Below are 26,637 nucleotides of genomic sequence, written 5' to 3' on the forward strand. Positions count from 1 at the left end.
AGGCTTTGACAGACAGGTAGGATTTAGACTCATGGCTGTGAATGGACAGAATAATATTAATACTCTACGATTTATTTAGCATCTACTACATACAAAGCACTGTCTCTACGTACAAGGCACTCATTTAATCACGACAGAAACAGGAAAATGAGACAGAGGTTAAGTCATTTAGGTCACAAAGCTACAGAGTGGAAGAGCTAGTATCTGATCGCGAGCTGTTTGCTTCCAGAGCCAGGCCACAGCATACTGAACCAAGCTGCTGTGGGATGAGCTTCAGGGTGTGGACCAGAAGGTGGGAAAACGCAAGCGCCTGTAGGCAGAGGGGACACTCGGCCAAAGGAGAACGTAGGACTTCTTTTACATCCAACTCTTTGTCAACACACTTATTATTATAATTTAATAAATAAAGCTACTGCGAACACTGGCAACAATTATTTCAATTCCTACAGCTTTGCCGGGTACAGCATCTGACCAGAAGGACGGACTCCGAGGCTGTAGACCACATTTCCCAGAAGCCCACGGGGGCAGAGGGACCGGGATCTCGCTTTGCCAGTAAAAGACTCCATTTCCCAGCATGCAGTGGTAGCGCCGGCCCGCGGCTCCAGGCGTTTCTGGGGAGGGGGCGGGGCCATCTCGGGCTCCGCCCCGCTCCGCGCGTTCCCGCTCGCCCCGCCTCTCACGCTCGCCTGAGCCAATGGGAAGGCCGCATACTGCGGGGTGTGAAGGGGCCGGAGCAGCTGAAGAGTTGCGAGTCGGCGAAACCGGCGGGAAGTTCGTATTGAGCGGAAGGCGACGGGTCTGCAGCTCGGGGTAGGGCGGCCATGCGCCGAGCGGTCCGAGAGCGCCAGCGCCGAGAGGGCGCCGTGGAGGGGGAGGCCGGGGACTGGGCCGGCGCGGGGCGGCCGTGACCTTGGGCGGCGCAGTGGGCTGCGGACGGCGCGCCGCTGGCGTCCTCTCCCGCCGGGGCTCCCTCAGGCCCCGCTGCGGCCCTGGGCTGCCTGCACCGGCCAGGCTGGTCCCCCAGGTTCAGTTCCCGGTTCTGGACGGCATGTAGGCTGGTCATACTTGCACCGCCTCCTGGTTGCTCGGGCTGGGTCTGGGAGATGACCTCTGTAGGCCAGCCTAGACCGCCGGGCTCCCTACGCCGTCTTGGAGCTCACCCTTTTCAGAGGAAACTGAATGGAAGCAAATATGACATTTTGCAGATGCTGAAAAGCTCCCTTAAAATGAGGACAGGCGACTGTGGGCCACAGTGGTGGGATTGAGGGAGGGCATCTCAGGAGAGGTGACGTTGGTCTTGAGATCCGAGTTGGGGGAAGGAGCCCGCTCCCCGGAGGATAGCGTTCCAGGCCTTTCTAACCTGGCAGAATCCGACTGAGGCCGGGTGAGAGCTTGCACTTAACCGCAGGGTTCAAGGCGGTGGAGCTCCATGGGGAGTTATACGAGGGATTTTCGCGTCCTTCTGACGGTTGTCCTTTGTTGTCTCTCCGTAGCTGCAGGCTGGCTCCCTTTGCTGATGCAGCTGTATTCAAGGGCAGCAAATAGTTTTTCCTTCTGTCGAAATAATTTTTGGCTCCGGTCTTAAAACTCATAGGTGATTTATTTAAATTCGACGAACAGCACCAGCGTCGCTGGGTTGAGAGAGCGAGGAAGGGGAAGCAGCCACTGGGTTCCTACTGAGGCCACCCATTTTTCTAACTTGTTTTCTATCAAGTCACCCATTTTTCCCCCCGATGCTTTGTATTGACTCTTCCTTTCCCTCCCCCGTCTCGCCTTCTTGGAACAACTTGGAAATACCAGTTTTGCTCTTGGGAGGGTGGCGGTTTCAGGGAACTGTCAAAGAGTCTCATTAATTATTATTTTTTCTTTTCTTTTTTTTAAACTGCAGTTGCCCATCTGTGGAGTCTGAAATTTGCAAGAGTTTTAAAAAAATGTAGGGCAGCATTTGTTTTTAAGAGTTAAGAATAAAGGCCCCTTATTTTCCATGACATGCTGAGTGTGTTACTTCTGGGGAGAATTTAATCTACAATTTTAAAGTAGTTTCAGAGGGGGGGCAGGGGTTCTTTATATAATCATCTTATTCAAATTATGTTTGTGCTGTTCAGAATGGCCTGTAGCAATTGGAATTAAATTTCTGGGTGGGTAGGGTGATGTTGATCAGCTACCTGTGGAAGGGAATGCAACTTAAGTTGTCACTTAACGCTAGCTTCTGCCGAAGCTGCCACAGGTGCTATTCTCTGTGCATCTCATCATTGCTGATCAGATTCTGAGTTAATATGGTAACACAACTTGAATCCAATGACAGTAAACTTGTGTTAAGCATTACTGTCCGTTTAGTACTAGTATCTAGTGCAAATATCAGGTTTAGAGTGTAATGGCTTCTTAATGTTCAGCGCTGCAAAAAACGCGAGAGGATATTTGTTAAACAAATGAGAAAATGGAGGAATGTGTCAAGCACAGAACCTGGCATATAGTAAGTTAGTTAGTGCCCAGGAAATGGTTATATGGAAAGCTTATGCTAAGTTTTATTCCAGGATGCAAGTGTATATTTTAAAAATAACAGTAGTGCATTCAAAATGTTGACAGATCCTAAAATTAAATTTCTTAAATAAGCCAGCTTTTTTTTTTTAAATTTGAGAACTAATGTGAAATAATAATAAATACATAAGTGAATGTCCCAGATGTCTAGGAAAGAAAAACAAGATTTTTATTTTGACAGCTATGTTTTTTTCCCCTTAAAACCATCCCTAAGAAGATATAATGTGCTATGAATAGAATTTTGATTTAAAAAATGAAACTTTGAAAGTATTTTTGATTTGATAAATAAAACTTACTGGAAATGAGGCAAAGCTTAAAAATTTACCTTATATGAAATGAAGAAGAAGGATGACTCCTGAATTTATGCAAGTGTGCAAATGTTGATATCTCCATGTATCAGGCACTGAACCTAATGGAAAGTAAATGCTGCCTCTGTGTGTGAGTGAGGCTTTCATGGAAATTGGTCTTGATGGGTTTTAAGAATGATGGGTAACTGAATAGGCCTGGAGAATATTTTTCAGACTGGTAGGACGTTTTACATGTTTGCCAAGGTTATTTTTCAGAGTAAGCAGAGGTGGACTCATTTATTCACCAGATGTCATGTGGCTACTGTATGTCAGGAATTGTGCTGGGTGCAGAGTCTCTTCTTGCTATCGTGTTTTGTCGAAGCAAGTGTTCTTTTAGATTAATAGAGGTCATTCTTTTTGACTTCGGTTGTCTAGCCACCACCACACAAGGAGTCAAATGTGTATGGCACGTTTGGAAAACTATACTCTTAGTGATAAAATGTAGAAAATATGGAATAAGGGTGTAGTATTAATTTAGAAAGGTGATAGAATCCTGACAAAGCATTTAGCTAGGTGGTGTAACCAAGATGTCTTTATACTCTAGGGCATGTTTGGCCCTTTTGATCCGAATTCCTGTGAATATGTTCGTACGTGCCATTATAAAGCTATAAAGAGGGCTGTGCCCTTTAATATCTTGTCCCCTTAGCTTCTGAATGATATTTAAGTACCTAACATTTTGAGGTGGTTGTTTGGAAATAATTTCATGCACTTGCCCAATTATTCCTGCTCCATCTCTCCCAATGTCATCTTAAATCTTTGCACTCAAACTCAAGCACATTCTGCTCTTCTTTTCTGGATGACATATGGACACTTGATGAAAGAAAAGCTCTCTAGAGAGTCTGGAGAGGTATTAAGTCTGCCCTTCCCCCCATAATTAGAATTTGATTTTTAATATTCACCAGTATATACTAATGACAAGAAACTACTTCTAGTAATATCGGTGAGTAAATTTATTAAGAATTTTAGGGACTTCCCTGGTGGCCCAGGGGTTAAGACTCCATGTTTCCAATGCAGGGGGCACAGGTTCGATCCCTGGTCAGGGAAGTTCTGCATGCTGTGCGGTGAGGCCAAAAAAAAAAAAAAAGGGAATTTTATTAGCCACAACATTTTTGTCAGCTTGGTTTGAATTGTATTATTTATTTAGTCTTAGTGTAGGTACATGGATTTTGATGATTCTTTGCAATAACTCCTCTCTCTCCAAGGGATAGAAGCCAGTACTCTCAGATTTGAAAATTATATAGATGCTGTCCACACTGGCCAATATTTAGGATGAATATTAAATATATATACATACTAAAATGTTTATCAATAAGCCACATATATTAAGTGGGAAGATACACTAGATGGAAGTCATGTAATTAAGTTGCAAGGTTATTAATTTGAGATTTGACAACGTTCTGTCATATTGTAAGGACACATTTGTCTCGGAGCTCAATATCCAGAATTACATAGTTGGTCGTGAAAGGGACTGATGAGAACTGGAAAGTCGGTGGGCACAAGGGCAGCACCATCCCACTCTTTTCACGGCTTTGTAGTTTCTTTCTGTGCATTTATTTTGTTTTCTCTGCAGACTGGCAGACTTATTGCTGTTTACATTTGGGATAGATATGTCTGCTTCAGATCTAGCTCCTTGTTTCAGGAATCCCAGAGAGACTCCATTATCTACCTAATTGTCAATTATATCCAAAATTTTTTAAAAAGTCATGAAGTTAGGAATCTTATAGCTAAGATAACTACAGCCTTATTTCAGATTAGTTGCTTTCCTCAAATTGTCTTACCAAGTAACAGCTGAACAAACTGCCGTTGTTGATACTGTGTATAAATGGACTGTGATCACATTGTGTGTTAGAAAGTGCTGTTAGGCCTTTAGTCTTCATAGACTGCGTCAGGAACACAGAGAAACAAACTTGCTGTTTCTGTTGGCAATGTTGCTTTTGTTCCACTTCTTATTGCAGCTTATATAATACAGCAACAGAGCTGTCAACATACAGATTATATCTGATTATACATTCTTCATTAGCGGTAATAAAGAAGAAGTCTTTTTGTGGGAATCAGGAAAAAAGTTTTAAAAATCCATTTAAAAAATACTAAGGTCAGATTATAACATTTAAGAGACTTAATCTTACTTGTTTTACAGGCTTTTAGAAAGCATTGTAGAAATTGTGACTTTCAAATTTTCATTACCTCATATGTTGCTGCCCATGTGAAATGGTACAGCCACTCTGGGAATTCGTTTGGCAGTGTCTTAAAAAGTTAAATATACTTCAAACACATGACCCAGCAGTTGCACCCCTGGGCCTTTATCCTCGGAAAATAGAAACTTATGTTCATACAAAGACCTGTATGTGAATGTTCCTAGCGGCTTTGTTTATAATAGCCAAAACTCAGAGACAACCCAACGCGTCCTTCCGTCCTTCGGTGGGTAAATGGTCAAATAAAATGTGGTATAGCCATATAATGGAGCACTACTCATAACAAAAAGGAGCAAACTATTGACACAAGCAACAATTTGGATAGAGCTTAAGGGCATAGTACTGAGTGAAAAAAGCCAACCTCAAAAGGTTGTGTGATTAGAATTCCATTATATAGTATTCTCAAAATGATAAAATTATAGAAATGGAGAAGAGATCAGTTTTGCTAAGGTGAGGGCTTGGGGTATGGTGTGACTATAGAGGGGGAGCATGAGGCAGTTTCTTTGGGGTGATTGAACAGTTGTATGTCCTGTTTATTGTGACGGTTATAAGAATCTCTATAGGTGATGAAATGTCACAGGACCATACACGTGTGTGTATGTGCACTCACACACACACACACACACACACACACACACACACAGTGTAAAAACTAAAATTTGAGTAAGTACTTTTATTACTAACACTATCAATGTCAGTTTCCTAGTTTTGATCATTGTATTATGCTCATCCTTTGTATGGCTTTGCCACATAATATTCATCCATTGAAGGTTGTGGTTTGTCTAGTTTTTGGCTATTACAAATAAAGCTGCTGTGAGCACTCATGTACTGGTTTAAGTATGAATATAAGTTTTCACTTTTCTAGGATAAATACTCCAGTGCAACTGTTGGGTTGTAGGGGTAAGTGTGTATTTAAACTGCAAACTTTCCCAGAGGTGTACCATTTTACAGTCTTATCATCACTACAAGAGAGATCAATTTCTCCACATCTTTACCAGCATTTGGTGTTAGCAGTATTTTTTATGTTAGCCATTTTAATAGGTGTGTATTGGTATTCCATAATGGCTTTAATTTGCATTTTCCTAATGGCTAATGATGTTGAACATCTTTACATGTGCTTATTTGCCATTTGAAGGGTTTCAGAAAAAGCCTCCCCCAAATGTGCCGTTATGGCATGCAGATTACCTTAAGCCAAAGACAGTGGAGACCCAAGACTCAAGAGCTTTTTACCTCCACTTCAACTGCCAAATGAATTTAGATAGGGAGCCTGGCTCAGAGAGAGCTATTACCAGAGCTAACTTTTATCTGAAAGCCCTCTCTGTTTGGCATCTAATAACAAAACACCTGATCTTATTGTCTGAGTTACCTTCCTCCCCTTTGAAGTCCCAGGCCCCTGTCCCCTTCCTTAGCTCAGGATGGTATATTAGCCTCAACTGCCCAACTTACCCTTGGGTCCCATATTTTTATGGAGGTAATTAAATTTGTTTTTCTCCTGCTAATCTGTCATATGTCAATTTAATTAATATACCAGCCAAAAGAACCTAGAAGAGTAGTGGAAAAATTTTTTTTCACTCCCACACATTCATATCTTATTTGGTGATTTGTCTGTTGAAATCTTTTGCCCATTTTCTAATTTGTTTTCTTATTGTTGAGGTTAGAGTATCCTTTATATATTCTGAATACAAGTCCTTTGCCAGATATGTGATTTGCATATATATTCTCTCAGTCTGTGGCTTGTTTTTTCATTCTCTTACAGTGTCTCCTGCAGCACAAAAGTTTTTAATTTTGATGAAGTTCAACTTACCAATGTATGGATCGTTTTTGGTGTCGTGCATGTCTCAGAACGCTTTACCAAACCCTAGGTCAAGTAGATGTTCCAAGTTTTCTTCTGTTTTACAATTTTATGTCTTACATTTTGATCAATGAATTCGTTTTGGGTTAATTTTTGCAGAGGGTTTGACGTTTAGGTCTTGGTTCTTTTTTTTTTTTTTTTCTTTTGTCTATGGATGTCCAACTGTGACAAACCATTTGTTGAAAAGACTACCCTTTCTCCATTGAATCATTTTTTTTAACCTTTATCAAAAATCAGCTGGCTGTACACTGTAAACTGCATACAAAATGAAGATAGGAGGAAATGAGTAAGCAAGAAGGTTGAAAATTAATACAGATTTATGAAGGTGTATGAAGGTATGGAGACTCATGCCTTAAGTCTTGAAAAAAATTTATGTATAGATTTGAGAGGAAGTGGGAACACATTTTAGAGAATAGCATGAGCAAAGTTAGGTCCTAGAGAAAATAGGTAAGAACTGGCTGTTCTGGGGAGTCATGGGAGTGAAGGGGAGGATAGTTGGTTCATGAGTCTAGAAAACTGCTGGCCAGTTTATAATCAGTTTCATTGGCCACTAGAATGTACTGTGGGTTCTTGAGCAGGAAAAATGATATGGGAGAGATGGTCTTCAAGAGAAGTTGTTTTAGGGGCACGTATAGCAGTACAGTAATAGGTTGGTAGGAAGAACAGGTTATAGCCAGGACCCTGAACTTGACTTAGTACTTTGTGTTACAGACGTCTACCACAAAACCAAAACAGTGGTGTCACTTTATAACAATGTCCTTTGTATTTCCTAGAAGAATAATAGTAGATTTCAGACTTTTGCCACTGTCCTCAGTGATGGATACTGGGAACTCCGCTGGACTTTCAAACTCCTTCATTTTAATGCTTCTTTTAGTAAATTGTACATGTTGGCTCATTGTTGATGTGGGTGACATTTCTTATCAGACCTAAAAAGGGTCCAAGGGGTGAGCAACTGAAATGATAAAAACGTAAAGAGTTGATAAATTGGTCCAGTGAGGAAAAGTTAATGGAATCACTTTTATTTATCATGGCTAAGAGGAGACTTAGGGGTTATTTAATCAGTATGTCCTGATACTTGTATATGAAGAACCACATGGAGAATGATGATGACCAGCTGTTCTTCAAAATCACCGAGGACTGAACAAGGACACACAGCTCAAACTGCAGCATTAGAGTTTTAGTCTGAGGGAAGAATTTCCAAGCAATAAGAATGTTAGATACTTCATGCCAGTGATCCAAAGGATCTTTAGAGATAGAATAGGAACCTCTTCTATCTCTAAACCTATTCCATCCCCCTTATAGTTAGGGGGATGTGATACGTGACAGCCCCCGAGTCCTAATTTATTAACTTGTGACCCAAAATACTCAGTTTCTGTTTTAACATCCACTTCCTGTTCTTGATTCTTTCCCCGAAGAAATTATATTTCTTTTTCTGTTCACCTTTGGGAAACTCATTTGGTTTCTGCCTTCTTTTGTGCATTTAAAAGATTATCTTGGATGTGGATTAAACTTCTGTCATTTAAAAAATAGCCACTTAACAAATAGAACTTATTTAACGTCAAACTGCTAAATATCCATATGCATTTCTACTTTTTAATTAGAACATGGGAAGCCATATCATTCCATTTTTATAAAACATCGATGATGACTTGTTGAGCAAAGGATTTTACTGCATAAGAGATTACCGTGACGTGTATTAATGAAAGGTTGGCAATGTGAAAAGCTTTAGTGCAATCACTTATTTGCCTTCAAAGCACTTTTTCTGTTTGATTTAATTTCCTTAGTCTGACTCTTTTCCACAAGTCTGGATCTTTTTTCCACTGAAATGTTCAGATTGACCAAGACTGTTTTACTTGTGATTGCAACCCTTCAGTATTAAAGCGGAGTTTTTTGTTTTTTGTTTTTTTTTCCCCTGCAGAAGAGCAAGCTCTTACAGTGCTATGCAAGCTGCCCATTTAAAACTATCATTGCTTGGCACCTATGCCCTAGTGACAGTTTGACCAACATGTGAGCAGGCACACTGCCATCCTGACAGATGGGCTTGCGTAGAGGCAGCCAAGAAACCATGTATCTGCATCTAGTGTATTTGTTAAGGGCAGGATTCCCAGTCGGGGATGTTCAAACGTCTGTCCATCCTGAGCTTTCACGCCTATGGATAAAGGGATGTCATCATTAATCTCAGCTTCTGACTGAGATTCCATGGGTATATAAGAGCTTCTTGGCTCTTACAAAAGTAGGCAGTTGGGGACAGTCAGTATAATTGATCTCTCCTTCATCACTGGACTACTTCAAATAATCCTTTACTCTTTCTCCCAGCCAACTAGGTTTGCAGTGAGTACAAACCTGTTCAGACATTGTCCCAATACTTCTAGAATACGTGCTGTTTCATTTGTTTTCTAGAGTACGAAAGCTTTGAAGTCATTAGTATTTATGGTTGGGACAGTGATGTACATAGTTGGAGTCAGGTAGATCTGAATTCCAAGATTGACAGCTGTATGATATCAGGGCAACCTAATTTTACCATCACATCAAGGTGAAATAGTAGCTATTTCATAGGTGGTTTTGAGAATGACCTGTGAAATATGTACAATGAATCACTTGGTATCATGTCTGGTCCACTGTATGTGTTCAGTAAGTGTTTATCATCATCACCATATCATCATCACTGTAACATGCCTGAGGGTATTTTTCTCTGGAGAGTTATCGAAACAGAAAATCTTTATTCCACTCATTTCCCACCATTCTTGAAAGTCATGTATTGGATATCATCACATTGTCTGGTCTATAATGGAATGCCTCCGATGGCAGGGAGCTCACTACTTCTAGAACAGGGTTTTTCAACCATGTGACTGGTGACATTTAGATGGGTCGCTCTTTGTTGTAGGGGATTGTTCTCTGAATTGTTGGGTGTTTAGCATCCCTGGCCAGGGAGGCAAAATTGTCCCTGTTTTTCATAAAGTTTTGGCTGTTAGTAAATTCTTTCTTAGATTGAGTGGAAGTCTACTTTCTTATTTCTCCCACCCAATTCTGTCTTTTGGAGACATGTAGGACAAGCTGAATTCCTGTTCCACGTAATGGTTTTTCAAATACTCAAAGACCGTCATCTAGTCTCCTCAGTCTTTTTGAGTTGAAACACCTCCATCTAGTTCATTAACTGTTCCTTACAAGGCATGATTTCATGTCACTTCACCACATTGGTGACTTTCCTTTGATTTAATCCCCTGTTTAAACTGTACTGCTTAAAATTGAATACAGTACTCCAGGCAGGGCTTGATTAGTAAAAAATTGAGTTGCATCTCTGGTTTTAGACACAACACTTTTCTTCTATTAGGCTAGGAAAAAATACTGCCTTTCTTCTACATACTACATTTTTATTATCAGCTATATCTTTTTGATAACCACATCATGGTTGAACCTAGAGTTGAATTAAACCCCTAGATCTGTTTAAGCCATATCTTCTTCATTCTGTTTTTATGCATTGGTTTTGGTGCTCAAGCATGAGAACTTACGTTTATCCTGTTAAATTTTTCTTTTTTAATTTAGCTAACTGCAATCCCAATTCTTGGTCAACTCTGAAGTTTCTAGTTCAAAAGAACAAGTAGGTGATGATGATGCTGTCAACTGAAATTGAAAATACAGGAGAAAGGTGTGTGCGTTTGTGCGTGTGCACGTCTGTGAAAGGGGAATTGGGGACGGAAGGCTGAGGAATCCCAATATTAAGAGGCAGCTGGACACAAAGGAGGCAACAAAGGAGACCAAGAAGGGGTGGGCAGAAAGGTAGGATAGAAATGAGAAGAGTATCTTGGAAGCCAGAGTGACTGTGTATTGAGTACTGGGGTAGGTACTTGAATACAAAATGAATAGGACATTGTCTCTGCTTTCTGCTTCTGTTTTTATTTGCCCCATGGTTTAACTGTTCAGTTAATGGCATTACCTAGTCAATTATGCCTGAAAACTTAGAGTCATTCTTTATTTTGCCTTCATACCCTTAACTGTTAGGTTACCAAGTTCTACTGATTCAAAACAATACATAGTGGGAAGAGTGCATAAATCTTAGCTAGCTCAATGATTTTTTTTCTTTTTTTTTTAACATAGTGAACACACTATAATTACCACCAAGATCAAGACATTTGCTATTCTAGCACTCCAGAAGTCTCTGTTGTGTCCCTTTCTAGTAATTATTCCCACCCTGGTAACCACTCTTCTGACTTCTATAACTATAGCTTAGTTTTGCCTGGTTTTGAACTTACATGTACATGGAATTATATTACGTACTCCTTTTAACCAAGCTTCTTTTATTCAACATTGTATCTGAGATTCATCCATGTTGTTGCATATATAGTATGTTGTGTTTTTTTTTTAATAGCTCGGTAGTTCTGGTTATCTGTTATTGCATAATACATTAGTTTTGGTTATCGATTACTACATAACACAGCACTCCAAACTTAGTTGGGGTTAAACAACAACCATATTAATTTTTTATTTTTTATAAATTTATTTATTTATTTTTGACTGCGTTGGCTCTTCGTTGCTGCACGGGCTTCTCGTTGCGGTGGCTTCTCTTGTGGAGCACGGGCTCTAGGCGAGCAGGCTTCAGTAGTTGCGGCACGTGGGCTCAGTAGTTGTGGCTTGCGGGCTCTAGAGCACAGGCTCAGTAGTTGTGACGCATGGGCTTAGTTACTCCACAGCATGTGGGATCTTCCCGGACCAGGGCTTGAACCTGTGTCACCTGCATTGGCAGGCGGACTCTTAACCACTGCGCCACCGGAGAAATCCTCATCTGGGATTGTTGATCAGAGCACCTAATTTGTTGGTTTTTTTTTTGGAAAGTGGCTATTTTTCCAGCGGTATATCTAAAACAGTTTGAATGGAGTCAGAAACTTCTACTTGAAACTTGCTTTGCTTCTTTGCAACTTTTGAGTCCGTGGTGTACTCTTTGGATAGTGTTCAGATTTTGCTGCTGAAAAGGCTGTAGTGGGGTTGATGATCATATATAACAAGAGGAAGGTCAATGTTTGTTTCCAGAAGCAGAGATTCCTTTGAGAAGGAGAGGAGATTTAGGAAATATCCAGTGAGCACAGTCTCTCTGGTATTGGATAAAATCACAGCAATTTGGAGATGAGCTCCTGCATCCTCATTCTGGGCCCTTGTAATAAGAAACCAAGCTTAAATTGGACATTGCATGTGTAGGGGCTTAGGTTGGTGTTATATTTATTTTCTTCAGTGCATATTCTTCCTCTTCTGTTTTGGGACTAAGTTTTATCACCTTATCACTAGTATGGTGGTTGCTATAAAGGTGGGTGTGCCCTGGTTGCAGATTCTCCACGAGGCTTTGGCTCTTCAAACACGTTGGCTGGGTTCCCAGAGGAAGCTTCCTGAGAGTGACTTATCCTTGGAAGTCACATAACATCACTTCCACTATACTCTGTTGGTTGAAATAGACACAACCCTGCCTGGATTCAAGGGGAGGGAACTTAGACCTCACATCTTTATGGAAGGTGTGTCAGAAAATTTGTGACCATTTTTTAAAACTACCTCAAATTATAGACCACAATTGATCCATTCTGTTGTAGATGGATATTTGAATAGTTTCTACTTTGGAGCAATTGATGAATAATGCTGTTGTAAACATTCTTGTTCATATTTCTTGCTTCATATGTTTATTCATTTTAGTTGAGTGTAGATCTAAGAGTAGAGTTGCTAGTCATAGGGCATATGTATCTTTAGCTTTAATAGGTAGTTACTCCCAAACAGTTGTCCAAAATGATTGTACCAATTCATACTCCTACCAGCAAACTGAGAGTTCCCATTGCTCTGCAACTTCACTTCCACTTGGTACTGTCATTTAAACATTAAAAAAATTTTTTTAACCATTCTGTGGTTGTGTTGATTTCATTGTGGTTTAATTGGCATTTCCCTGATAACTAGTGACTTGAGCACCTTTTCATATGCTATTAGCCTTTTAGGTATCCTGTGTTGTAAAGTGCCTGTTCCAAGGCTTTTACCAATTATTAACAAACTGGGTTGTCTTTTTTCTTATTGAAATGTTGGAGTTTTGTATATTCTGGATATGAATCCTTTGTTGAAAATATTAATTGTAAAAATCCCTTTCCATCTATGACTTGCCATTTCACTCTTGTGTCTTGTTGATGAGCTGAAATTCTAAATTTTAATCAATTTCAGTTTACCCATCTTTTCCTTTATGGCTAGTGTTTTCTGTGTCTTGTTTAAAAAGTTTTTGCTACTCTGTGGTCATGAAGATATTTTCCTATGTTATCTTCAAGACGTTTTATCATCTTACCTTTCACATTTAGGTCTCAGTTTTCAGGAGTTGATTTTTGTGTGTTGTGAGGTAAGGGTCAAGGTTCTCTTTTTCCCTATATGCTAATCTATATGAGTAGTAGCAGGTAGCATTGGGTCAGGTGAACACCAGTCTGGGAGTTAGGGTTCCTGTATTCTCAGCCTTAATCTACCTTTAATGCACCGTCTGAATTTGGGCATGTTATTAAACCCTTGTTGCCTCAGCTTCACCTGCAAAATGAAGGATTTGAATGAAATGTTTTCTGATTTTCATCCTGGCTGTAGTTTGCTAGATTATTCTCCCTAGTTTACAGTTTTATTTAGGCCTATCAGAATATTCTTGGAACTCGTTTCTGTTATCTGATGTGTTCTTGATATCTCCCAGCTTTATGTTATCACCAGTTATGATGAGTATGCCATCTAGATTGTCATCTAAGCTACTGAGGAAAGAGCTTTCTTGATCACGGTGGTAAGTCCTCGCCCCCGCACCTGTTCTTCTGATCTTGTTGTTATTCTCTGTCCCTTGCCAGGAGCTCATCATTCTGTTTTAGTAAGCCATGGCTCAGGACGCCAATTCCATTTTTGAATGTCATATACATATACTATTCATTTCGCTTGTCCTTTCCTTCAGTTTCCTACTTGAACTTCTGAGAATCACAGATAACAATGCAGAGTTTCAGGAATCAGCAGAAGTCATTCATGATCAAATGAGTTCTGGTCTCAGTGAATTCTCTCTCTCATGTTGCATGTGTGCTCTGGAAGGTGGCATATCCTCCGAATAGCTGCATACTATACTTGTGCTCTTCAATGGAGTAGTCAGTGAACCACACTGGTGACATAACAAAGTGTACCCTTTGCTGGCTCCTCTGTGTTCTTAGTAGCCTGCGTTGGGGTGATATCTACCCTTCTTTCAGAAGGTATAGTTTTTTTACACAGAATGTCATAACTTCAGGATAGCTATTGTTCCTTCCTTTGTCATTGGTATCACATTTTCCCTCTCATTAATCTTTTTTTAAAAAGTAAGCTTCATTGAGATACAGTTCAGTTATCATACAATTCACTCATTTAAAAGGTATTGTTCAGTGTTTGTATTTTCACAGGACTGTAACCATAATCTAATTTTAGAATATTTTCATCAACCCTAAGAGAACTCCCCTACCAAGTAGCAGTCACTCTCCATTTTCTGCCATCACCCACTGCCGCCCGGCCCCCAGAGCCCTAAGAAACCACTTATCTGCTTTTGTCTCTATAAATTTACCTATTCTCGAAATTTTACATAATTGGAGTCATACAATATGTGGTCTTTTGTGACTAGCTTCTTTCACTTAGTATGTTTTTAAGGTTCATCCATGTTGTACCATGAATCAGTGCTTCATTTCTTTTTATTGCTGACTAAAATCCCAGCGTATGGGTATGTCACATTTTATTTATCCATTCATCCTTTGAAGGACATTTGAGTTGTTTCCACTTTTGGACTATTATGAGTAATGCTGCTGTCTGTGAACATTTATGCACAAGTTTTTGTGTGGACATATGTTTTCATTTCTCTTGAGTATATACGTACCAGTGGAATTGCTGGGTCATGTGGTAACTCTGTGTTTAACTTTTCTTTAGGAACTGCCAAACTGTTTTCCAAAGTGGCTGCACCATTTTGCATTTTCAGTAGCAATGAAGATCTCTCCAAATCTTCACCAGTACTTGTGATTTTCTGTCTTTTTGTTTATACCCATGGTAGTGTGTGTGAAGTGGTATCTCTTTGCGGTTTTGATCTCTATTTCTCTTAATGACCAGTGAGGTCGAGCATATTTTTGTGTGCTTATCGGCCAGTTGTTTATCTGTTTTGAGAAGTGTCTGTTCAGATCCTTTGTCCGTTTTTAAATTGGGTTGCCTTTTTATTATTGAGTTCATTAACCTTTTAATGTTCACTTTGATTTATTTTCAACTAGAAACATGTTTTTCCTTGGTTTTCCTTCCTTTTTTTTTTTTCCGTTTTGTTCAGGGACCATTCATTCTTTCTATAATGAGCAGGAGGGTTGAGAGTGCTCTCAAGCCCTTTTGCATTCTCTTGGCAACAGCCTCCATTGGCAAAATATGTAACTGTGGAATACCTTAGACGGGAAAATGTACATCTGCTCGTTATTAGAATAGATCCTTTTGTAGTCTCATAATGGTACTATTTTTATACATTATTTTCTAACTATTTTTTCATATATTCTGCAGTAGTTTATCACATCAAGGTTTTTCAACTGAATTTTTGTCAACGTTTTGTATTAGTAAAACAAGAACTAAAAACTTTTTTCTGAAGAGCTTTACATCAGTTATTTATTTCATTATTTTGTCCTCTTGATCACTGGAAGTCATCCTTCTTTTTATTTAATAGTTAGGCTGTGTATTTATAGTAACATTGAATATGTTTCTGTTTTGTCTTTTATACTCTTTTTATGACATTTACATTATTAGTCATTAAAGCAAATATTTTACCACTTTAAGACGTTTCATTTTGCAAATGATTCTGCAGTATGCACACTCTCAGTACTTTGAAGTTAATTAGCAAAAAAGGCATTTTTGCAAAAATTACACTTGCCATACATATTTTTTGAATCTTGGCCCTGTTAACTTACCTGTCAATGGTTGTGAGGCAAGGAAAATACCCAGCACTATTGGGGTCGAGTAAGAGGGACACGGTGGTCAACTTGAAGGGCTTCATTGTCTAGTGCAAAAGAAAAAGGAGAAGAGCGGCCCTGGCACTCAGAAGCTGGCCTGGTGTCACCGCTAGACCACGCTGTTCTCCATTTAAACATAAACAATCTCACAGAATGCCTCAAAGTTTCTCTGAGAGCACGGAAAAATGAGACAGAGCACAAACAAGAGCAAGGTTGCTGCCACCCACAAAATACTTGGCCAGAATGAGTGACCGCAGCTTCTTTACCAATTACTGCTTTATCTTGGTTCTAGTCTCCCCTCAGATAAGATTTATTGAGATACCCGGCATAGAATTACCCCACTTTCTAACCACATCCAAAAGAAACTAGAGAAATTCCTGCTTCCCTAGCCCTCCCCCAAATTACCCAACCAAAGCCCAAATCCTATCATAGATTCTTTACAACATTCTCTTATGAGATGCCCCACTGTTCCTGTGGTGTGTGTTCTCCCAATTTATTTAACTACAGGTTTGTTCCTGGTGGTCTATTGCTGAAAGGCAGACACCAGAGATAGGACACTTTGAGCAACTGCAATAACAAAAAATATAGGAGAAAAGGTTACGTGACAATTTTAAGATAATCAGCAAAATTCAAAGTGTGGGAAATTTTACAGGACAAATGACAAGGGGAAGGAAAAAAAATTAAAGAGAGAGGTGGCACTTGTCTGTTAAAGAGATTCAAAGACACATCAGCCAGTTACAGTGACTAAAAAATCAACTCTAAGACTTTAAAAAAAAAAAAAAGTTGGGGCGATTTGAACACTTATTAGGTGATATTAAGGAATTGTTAATTTTATTAGGTGTGACAATGATATATGGTGAGTGTATTTTTAAAAAGTCCCTGTTAGAAAAATTTACATATGAAATTATATGATGTTTGAGGTGAGCTTTAAACTAGTCTTGGGAGGGGCTAGTGGATTGTTTATACAGAGGAAACAAACTGGCGATGTGTGGATAATTGTTGAAGCTGGGTGACGTGTACATGGGAGTTCATTATATCACATCTCTACTTTGTATGCATTTGAAAATTCCTCTAATAAGGTTTTTTTTTTAGGTCATTTTTATTTCTTTTTCCATGAATTTGCCTCTCTATGTCACTTTCCCATTTTTCTGTTGGGCTTCTGTCTTTTGTTTCTTATAATTTAAAGGATTCTTGAATATGTACTGAGAAAATTAGCCTTTTGTCATATGTCTTGTAGGTATTTTTTATTTGTCTTTTGAATTTGTTTATGGTATTTTTTAACCTGTGGAGAATTTTTGTCAAATTTATCAGTTTTCTTTAGGCCTTATGTGTTTTATTTTATGTGTTGCTTAGAAAACCCTTCTTGTTTCTGAGATTCTGCAAAGTTCTTTTGTTTTCATGCAGAATTTTTTACGTCTATAGTACTCTTCTGATTTACTTCGATTATCTGGTCACCCTAATTTCCTTTAGAGTATTTAGAAATAGTCTTCCTTTGAGCCCTGCTGCAAGAATATATGAGGAGAGATGTTGTTCAGCAGCTATCTTGCAGAGATTTAATACAGAACACCCGGAGAATTAACCACGAGCAACGTTTGGTAGTTAATTTTGCAACCCGCCCCCCCACCCCCCAAATAGGAGAACTAATGGGAAAGCTGTCATTTACAGGATTGGCAAAGTGTGCTAAATGTTATAAAAAATATTAGCAATATAGTTCAAAATTTCTAATTTTAGAAAAGTTCCTGTGATTGCTTTACATAAAGAAGTGTTCTGGGACTTCCCTGGTGGTGCAGTGGTTAAGAATCCGCCTGCCAGTGCAGGGGACACGGGTTCGAGCCCTGGTCCAGGAAGATCCCACATGCCGCGGAGCAACTAAGCCTGTGCGCCACAACTAGTGAGCCTGCGCTCTAGAGCCTGCAGGCCACAACTACTGAGCCCGCGTGCCTAGAGCCCATGCTCCGCAACAAGAGAAGCCACTGCAATGAGAAGCCTGTGCACCGCAATGAAGAGTAGCCTCCGCTCATCGCAACTAGAGAAAGCCTGCACGGCAGCCACAAAGACCCAGCACAGCCAAAAATAAATAAATTTAATTAAAAAAAAAAAAGCGTTCCTTTCAGCTCTTTTTGTAGGGCTTATGGGTCAAGGAGCTAGGCACCCACCTCCCTTTGAGGTTGGCATCTTCAAGCTTGTTCTTCTCTTAGATTTGATGCCTTTGCCTGGGCAGAGCAGGAAGTTTTCTAAATATTACTGTAGTGTCTTATTCATGGTTGGTTCGTGGAGACCTGTTAGGACTCCATGGATGGATGTTTTAATCACTGCATCAAAAGTCAGAAGAAGTGCACAGCAAAAACTTCATGACATCGTTCCTTTTTGGGGGCAAGTGGTGGCAGTGAGGTATCTCGGGATTGTGTTTGAAATTGTACCATACTATGTGTTCTCAGTTAAAAATTAATTCTGCAGTTAGTCTTCCTCTTTTAGAACTTCTGGAAATCATTTAAAGGAAATAAAAGTTGAAGAAGTACATTTGATACTGTATTTTAAACATTTTATTCACTATACCAAAACTTTTTATAATCTAATGTTAATCATTTTTTTAATACAAGTTTAAAAAATCTGACTAGGAAGAAATTTTTCTCCTGTGAAGATATCCACTTCATTTTTCCAAGTTAGAAGTTCGAGTCTTCACCTAGTTCTTTCCAGCTTAAGTGTGAAAACATGACTAGTGTGACAATTGCTTCTAAAGATTGTATCACAGTTTGAGTTTAGCTTAATGTTTTTCAGAAATAAATCTATGAATTGATGGGATCATTATCTCTGGAGGTTCACTTCTAAATTCTCATTGTGTTACATTTGACTCTTATTTTGTTAGTGTTACTAAGGGTACCATACAGCTGTGAATGTTTTTCATACTTTTATTGATATGCCTGGTTCTCTGAGTGAAACCAGGGGACTGATTGGGTGTCCCTAACAGAACTGAGTTAACCTTCCTGTGTCTCAGTTGTTTGTGTTAAATGGTATTGGTAGTAACTCTACTTTTATTCCTGTGGTCATCCTTATAGTTCTGTCTCAACTGTAGGATTTGTGGGGACAAAAGTAAATATATGAAGAAGACCCTGTGTATTGTTGTGAAGTGGCTATAAAAACTCAAGATTCTGTATTTTATTTTGCATATGATTTCTTAGCACTAAACCAATGCATTAATCAACTTCTGATTAACTGGCTCATTTGTAAGAGGACTGTCCTTAGATGTATTGCTTTCAAATTGTTCACAATGTAATTTAGCAAAAGAGGTGATGAAGTTCTTTATTGACTGATTATCTCCTATTTGATTTTATTCTTTGACTTACTGTAGATTGGCAGGAAGCCATTTACACCAAAATATGTAATTCTTTTTTTAAAATTTATTTATTTAATTTATTTAATTTTGGCTGCGTTGGGTCTTCGTTGCTGCATGCAGGCTTTTCTCTAGTTGTGACGAGCGGGGGCTACTGTTTGTTGCGGTGTGTGGGCTTCTCATTGCAGTGGCTTCTCTTGTTGCAGAGCACGAGCTCTAGGCACGCGGGCTTCAGTAGTTGTGGCACGTGGGCTCAGTAGTTGTGGCTCGCGGGCTCTAGAGCACAGGCTCAGTGGTTGTGGCGCACAGACTTAGTTGCTCCGCGGCAAGTGGGATCTTCCCGGACCAGGGCTCGAACCCATGTCCCCTGCATTGGCAGGTGGATTCTTAACCACTCTGCCACCAGGGAAGCCCTGTAATTACTTCTTAATTTCAAATAAGTTTGAAATATGGATAAATGTTTTTGGCCTGGGATATGATGGGATGGGAAAAGGGTGTTTTTTGGGGAGGCTCCTTCTGAATCGTTCATTCACTATTTTATATTTTTTACCCAACTTCTAAAATCCTCTAATACAATAGAGTTGTATGTAATAGAGCCCTTACATTGAAAATGAATGACTTAATGAAGAAAGGAAGATGTACCAGAATACAGTTGGCCTCTATATCTGTGGGTTCTGCATCCACAGGTTCAATCAACTGTGAATTCAGCTGACTGCAGATCAGAAATACTTGAGGGCTTCCCTGGTGGCGCACTGGTTGAGAGTCCGCCTGCCGATGCAGGGGACACGGGTTCGTGCCCCGGTACGGGAAGATCCCACGTGCCGCGGAGCGGCTGGGCCCGTGAGCCATGGCCACTGAGCCTGTGCGTCTGGAGCCTGTGCTACGCAACGGGAGAGGCCACAACAGTGAGAGGCCCGCGTACGGCAAAAAAAAAAAAAAAAAAATACTTGAGAAAAAATTTCCAGAAAATTCCCCAAAGCAAAACTTGTATTTGCCACATGGACAATTATTTACATAGCATTTACATTGTGTTAGGTATTATAAGTAATCTAGATAGTATTTAAAGTATATGGAAGGATGTGCGTAGAATATATGCAAATACTATGCCATTTTATATAAGGGACTTGAGTGGATTTTGGTATCCAAGGGGATCTAGGAACCAGTCCCCTGAGGATAATGAGGGATGACTATATCTAGACCAGTGGTCCAGTCTGTGCATCACAACCCCCTGTGCAGGATTAAAATAGAAGATGCTGGGGCTCTTGTGGAGTAGGGCCTTTACTGTTTCAGAGTTCCACTGGTAACCATGATGTATAGCCAGGATTGAGAATTACTGCCTCTGACAATGAATAGTTATGTAATCGAGTTTATACTTTTGCTCTGAACTTCCAGGCACCCACTGAAAAAGGGGAAACAGGAGTTTCATAGCTCTTAATATCTTAAAAAGTTGCATCACTGGAAGAGGCACTTTTTTCCCACCCTGAAACTAATAGAGTTGATGTGTACAACTGCTCACTGTCTTTAATAAATAGTTTTATCAAAGGATTCAGAAACATTCTTTACCTGGAGGGCTTTTTATTGATCCTTGTTTGAAGCTGATGGTGTAATATTAAATCATAACTGTGTGATGGTGTTTTTGCATGAAGCTAAGTGCAGCTTCTTGAAGCCAAAGGTTGCATTTTATTTGGTTTTATATTTCCAGTCCCTAGCACAGTTTCCAGCACATATTCTGGAGGTGTTTTATAAATGCCTTTGGAATAAATTAGTTCAAATGTTTAATTTCCTGGTGAACTAAATTGCCATAAAGGTAGAACTTAGAAAATCTAGAATATGAGATGATTAGCATGTTTCCTAGACCATCTGTCACTAATATTGATTGTTTCTACTTGGTACTGTAGACTTGTTTTTCTGGGGGTGGGTAGCTTGTGTAAAGTTAAAAAACCTCTTACATTCTTCTGTACCCCTCTCTTCAGCTGCTTAAAATCAGGTCAGTTTGTAAAAAGTTGACATCCTTACTATTCAGTAAGGATGAATGCAGTCAGAGGTTATTCCAGTAGCAACGCCATTGTAATAACTGGTAGGTGTTCTGCCTTGCCCCCTTCCAGTCTGTTTGACGCATCAACCAGAGTGATCTTTTGAAAACCTAAGTCAGAGCATGCCACTTCTCTGCTCCAGACCTTCCCGTGATTTCCCATCTGACTTAGATTCAAAGTCAGTGTCCTTACAGGGGCCTCCATGTTGGACGTGATGGCCACACCTTGCCCTTTTATGTCTCTGACACCAGCTAGTGTTCTCCCTGAGCTCATTCTCTGCCAGATGCACCAGCCACCTTGCTGCTGCTAGGACAGGCTGGGCATGTCCTGGCCTTCGGCCTTTGCACTCGCTGCTCCCTCAGTGTGGGGTGCTCTTCCTCTAGATCACTGCATGGCTGACTTCACTCACTTTATTTACAGGTCTTTGCTTAAATGTCACTTTCTTGTGACGCTTTACCAGATCATCTTTTCGGTTTCATCTCTGCCCCCCCACCCCCCGCCATGTCCCTGCTTTATTTTTTTCCTTTAGCACTTATTACCATTGGATGTAGCTCATGTTTTAATTTTGAAAAAAATTATCTGTCTCTCCTAAACAAAATATTAGCTCAACGAGGGCAGAGATTTTTGTCTGATTTGTTCACTGCTTTATTCCCATCTTCTAGACAGTTCCTGGCACAGAGTATGTGCTCAATAAATATTTGTTGAGTAAATGAGTTAATGAAGCAGACACTATGACTTGTAATAATATAGAATTCTGTGGATTTGAGTATTACTATTATTTATTATTATTTTTTTGTGGTACGCGGGCCTCTCACTGTTGTGGCCTCTCCCGTTGCGGAGCACAGGCTCCAGACGCGCAGGCCCAGCGGCCATGGCTCACGGGCCCAGCCGCTCCGCGGCATGTGGGATCTTCCCGGACCGGGGCACGAACCCATGTCCCCAGCATCGGCAGGCGGACTCTCAACCACTGCGCCACCAGGGAAGCCCTTGAGTGTTATTTTTATTTTAAATTTTAAAGGAGGCATAGAATGGTAAAAGTTTTATATTTCTTGTCAAAAAGTTGCAACCATCTACTCAAGTAGCACTACCAAATAACTTAGTTTAAGTTAAAGGGAGAATAGGGCCTAGTCCTGTCCCGTACTTTTGAGAAATGGAAGTTGATCCATTATAAAACCATTCCTACCTTGAGGTGACTTTAGTGACAATGGCACTTAAGATTTTGGTAATCATGATATCAAGTTTAGCCTACAGATGAAATGGATTTTGAGGATGGAATAATACATGTTAACCAGAAATATAAAAAAAAAGTAAAAATTTTGGTGAGAAATTGGTCAGTGGGAGAATTCTTCTTGAGTGTTCAGAGTATGATTTTCATTTTGATTCATTTGAAGGACTGTGAATTAAAATGCAAGTGTAAACCCGTTCCAAATATTATGTTTACCCTTTTGCTAAAGTCAGAGTCCTTATGGTGGCTCCCGGGGCTCCATTTGATCTGTTGCTCCCGTGTTCCCTCTCTGACTTCTCCTCCTTCTTTCCCCTTGCTCAGTCCACACCAGTCACACTGGCATCCTTACTCTTCTCTGGTTGCGGGACAGGCTCCTAACTTAGGGTCTTTGCACCACTCATCCCTCTGCCTAGGATATCTGCCCCAGATACTCACGTGGCCTCCTTCCCATCTTTGCTCAGATCTCACCTCCTCAGTGGGGCTGACCATGACCTCTCCGTTAATACTGCATGCTGCCCCCGGTCACCTTGCACTCCCCGTCCTCTATCCCCTCCTCCCAACCTGCTCTACTTTATTCTTTTTTGAAACATAGCATCTACATTCTCTAAAATATTACCCATTCTCTAAAACTTACCCATTATGTTAGCTTTTATTATCTGTCTTTTCTAGAATATAAGTGTTAAATGGTAGGACCTTTGTTTTGTTCCTTGAAGTATAGCAAGTGCCTAGAACAAGTGCTTGGCCTGTGGCAGATTATCAATAAATGTTTGTTGAGTGAATGTATGAACAAATCATTACTCTTCTTCATAAGTTCACATAATTCACAGTTAACCTTTATTTACTGCTGTGAAAACATGTAGATTTATGTAATTAGCATGTATAAGAACAGTCTTTGAAATAATACCACTTGTATTTGTACCTCCATGTTATGAGTCAGAATTTCCTTCCTTTTTTAAGGCTGCATAATACTGTGTTGTACATCTGTACCACATTTTGTTTATCCATTTGCCTGTGGGCGGACACCTAGGTTGCTTCCACATTTTGGTGGTTGTGAATAGTGCTGCTCTGAACATGGGTGTGCAGATATCTCTTCGACACTATCAACTCTTTTCAGATCTGTTAGCTTAAAGAATATTCATATCAATCAATTATATTTTTTGTATATGCCTCCATCTTAATTTTAAAGCTATTAATTTTATTTCCAGAGGTCTTAATTTTATTTAATGGCATATTTTTATTTTATGTAATTTATTCTTATAGGATTTGTATTTTGATGTATTTGGTGTAAGACCATGTACAGTGGTCTGCTTTTTTAGCATGATACAATCCTGGAAAACTATACATCAAAAAGTGGAACAAAATCCTTGAAAGAATGAGGTGTTACTCACTGTTGTGTCTCCCAAAATACCTAGACTGTGAGTGGCCGGAAACAGTAGAGTGAAAACCAGTAGAGTGTTGTGTTGTGAAAGCAAAAGGAAAGAACGTTTCAAGAAAGAAAGAATTAACAACAGTGTTGAGCACTGCTGGGTAATGAGCGGAACAAATGAGATGCTTCCTCGAGTCATCGGGTTCAGTGCCCTGAGCAAGAGTAGTTTGAGTGGGCTTGTGAAGGGAGAGTCCGGATGGAGTGAGTTGTGGGGAGGGTGAGGAGAAAGGACGTGTTCATAAGTACAGGTTTTGTGCTGAAAGGGAGGAGAGAGTTAGGATGATAGTGCAGGGGGGTTAAAAAACATTTTTTTTTTCCCCCAATGGGCAAGCCATGAGCATATTTAAAAGCTGATGGGAAGGATCTAGTTGAGGGAGATGTTGAACATTTGACAGAGGGGTTAATTAATAGTTTATGTCAGGACGTCGGAGGGGATGGGATGCAGGTGAAGAAGGAGCTGATGTTTGATGGAGGAGGAGGGCTTCCCTAAATTGTGATCACAGAAGGAGGATAGGATGGTTGTAAAGTTAGGCCTGAAGTGGGTGCAGGTGGTTTGTAGGTTTGAGTCTTGGAAAGATAAAAGGAATTTCCACTTGAAGTTTGTGGCTTTTTTCTCTAAAGCAGCAGATGAGGTCATCTGTTGAGAGTTATGAGGGGGAATTACAGTTTTGAGGAGAATAAATAGGGTTCAACATGGATTTCAATTGCTGGGCTTTTAAAAGGAATGGCATTATATATTAAGGATAAAGTTAGATGTCAGGTACTTGAGGAAAAGAAACTTAACCTTTCTGCTGTATAATTTTACGCTTTTATTGAAATCCTACCAAGTGCAGTGTATTGTAAGACAGCTCTCTTACCTAGTGAGTTCATAAACTTAAGGGAACATTTATCAAATGCAGTAAGAGGTAAGAACAGTGCTGAAGCTTCAGAGGTCATATCTGACTGTAGAAGAGCTAGATCTTACGTTTGGTAGTGTATATATGTCCGTGCCACTCTCTCACTTTGTCCCAGCTTACCCTTCCCTCTCCCCGTATCCTCAAGTCCATTCTCTAGTAGGTCTGCATCTTTATTCCCATCTTGCCCCTAGGTTCTTCATGACTATTTTTTTTGGGGAAGCAGCCACATAGCACAGGGAGATCAGCTCGGTGCTTTGTGACAACCTAGAGGGGTGGGATAGGGAGGGTGGGAGGGAGAGAGATGCAAGAGGGAAGAGATAGGAGGACATATGTATATGTATAACTGATTCACTTCGTTATAAAGCAGAAACTAATACACCATTGTAAAGCAATTATACTCCAATAAAGATGTTAAAAAAAAAAAGAGCTAGATCTTTGCATATGGAAAAGATTTCACCAAGTGTAGATAGGGGAGGGTGAGAAAGTGCTTTCTACTACAAAGAGTGGAGCTGAGAATATGCTGGTACCATGTTAATGGCATGGTGAAAATTATCCTTGAATCACTGTGTCTCTATACAGTTTTAAAACATCAGAGAAGCTTATGACTTTAAAGAAAATTTCATAAAAATATATGACCCCCTCAAAGGAACTTACGTGCGTACCTGTTTTAGGGAAAATTTATGACTAGTCATCCAGTATGTGACAGGATTTATACAGCATTGTAATTTCCCAGTTTGGGTATGATGAATTCATAGAGCTCATTAAGTGTAAGTGGAATTATTTGATTCATTCAAGCTTTTTTCTCTCCTCAGCAGAAGATTAAAAAAAATATTCCAAACTTGAATCCAGGACTTGGAAAATGCCAGTTGTCTAAATACAGTACCATATTGTGATAAATATAGCTATTGGAATTTTAAGACTCTTTTCACAAAACTTTTAATATTCACAGCAGAACTTTTTTTGGAATGTTATCTGAAAAACAGAGGACCATTTTATTACCAGAGCTGACTATTAATTAGGGTATTGTTTCAGATATAAAAGTTGATCTGCCACTGAAATTCTATTTGAATATGTATAGTTCCAAGCTTGCTTTGTGTATTTAATAACTTCAGTACCATAATTACTCTGTTTACAATTAAATTTTGGTGAATATGCTAATATGGGATATACCAGCAAGTGATTTCAGTAAAGGGCAGTGTTGATTTGCATTTTCATGTGCTTTTCACTTGCATCTGAATTTCATTTAATATCAGTGAGAAAAGAAGTGGTCAGTTTATGTAATGGTCAGTGACGGTAAACTTCCTTTTCTTTGAAATCTCTCTGTTGGATTGGCCGTCATAACCTGCTTTGCTCCAGGTGGGCAGAAATTATGCAGAAAGATTTAATTTGGTAGAGGTTTGTGCCCTCCGTTTTATTCTTTAATAGAAACCTTAATGTAGGTATTGGTTTCATTATTAGGAGAAACCTATAATGTACTAAAGCAATTGTTTAATTCCAATGAGTATTTTAAGTTCTTTACTGAGGTAAATGTTTATGGTCATGTTATTTATTATAGTTTTTGAGCAAGGACTTCTGGTTTTAAATAATTTTCCTTTCTTCTTTTCAGAAATCCTCTGAAAAGGAACAAGGAGATTTGAGACACATCGATTTCATATTCTCTGAAACTCGGAGACTTCTTTTACTCTGAACCAGAAAATAAGAGGGGCTGCCAAGTGCAGTGAAGGTCAGATGGGGTTGTGGGAGGATGTTGAAAGGTGGCCCTCTCAGGTCTGAGACCCATCTCAGACAAAACTGGCAGAGCAGGGTTCTCCAAAGGAAGTGGCCCACCCCGAGG

The 26,637-nt window shown here is 39.7% G+C and overlaps 1 protein-coding gene across 9 annotated transcripts in view; it reads left to right on the forward strand.

Annotated features, from left to right (window-relative positions):
* Window positions 1–694: 694 nt before the first annotated feature.
* Window positions 695–26,637, forward strand: part of VRK1 (VRK serine/threonine kinase 1) — a 77,969-nt gene continuing 52,026 nt past the window's right edge. For 7 of the 9 annotated variants that reach the window (XM_030883416.2, XM_060295260.1, XM_060295261.1 and 4 more), the window contains exons 1-2: window positions 696–810; window positions 26,410–26,526. The gene's annotated coding sequence lies outside the window, so the exon portion shown is untranslated. Of the gene's footprint in view, window positions 811–6,921; window positions 6,940–26,409; window positions 26,527–26,637 lie in introns of those variants that run through there. The other 2 variants (XM_070045005.1, XM_060295258.1) reach the window with 2 other exon arrangements.

Source organism: Globicephala melas, chromosome 2, assembly GCF_963455315.2.
Source record: "Globicephala melas chromosome 2, mGloMel1.2, whole genome shotgun sequence".
Classification (NCBI taxonomy): domain Eukaryota; kingdom Metazoa; phylum Chordata; class Mammalia; order Artiodactyla; family Delphinidae; genus Globicephala; species Globicephala melas.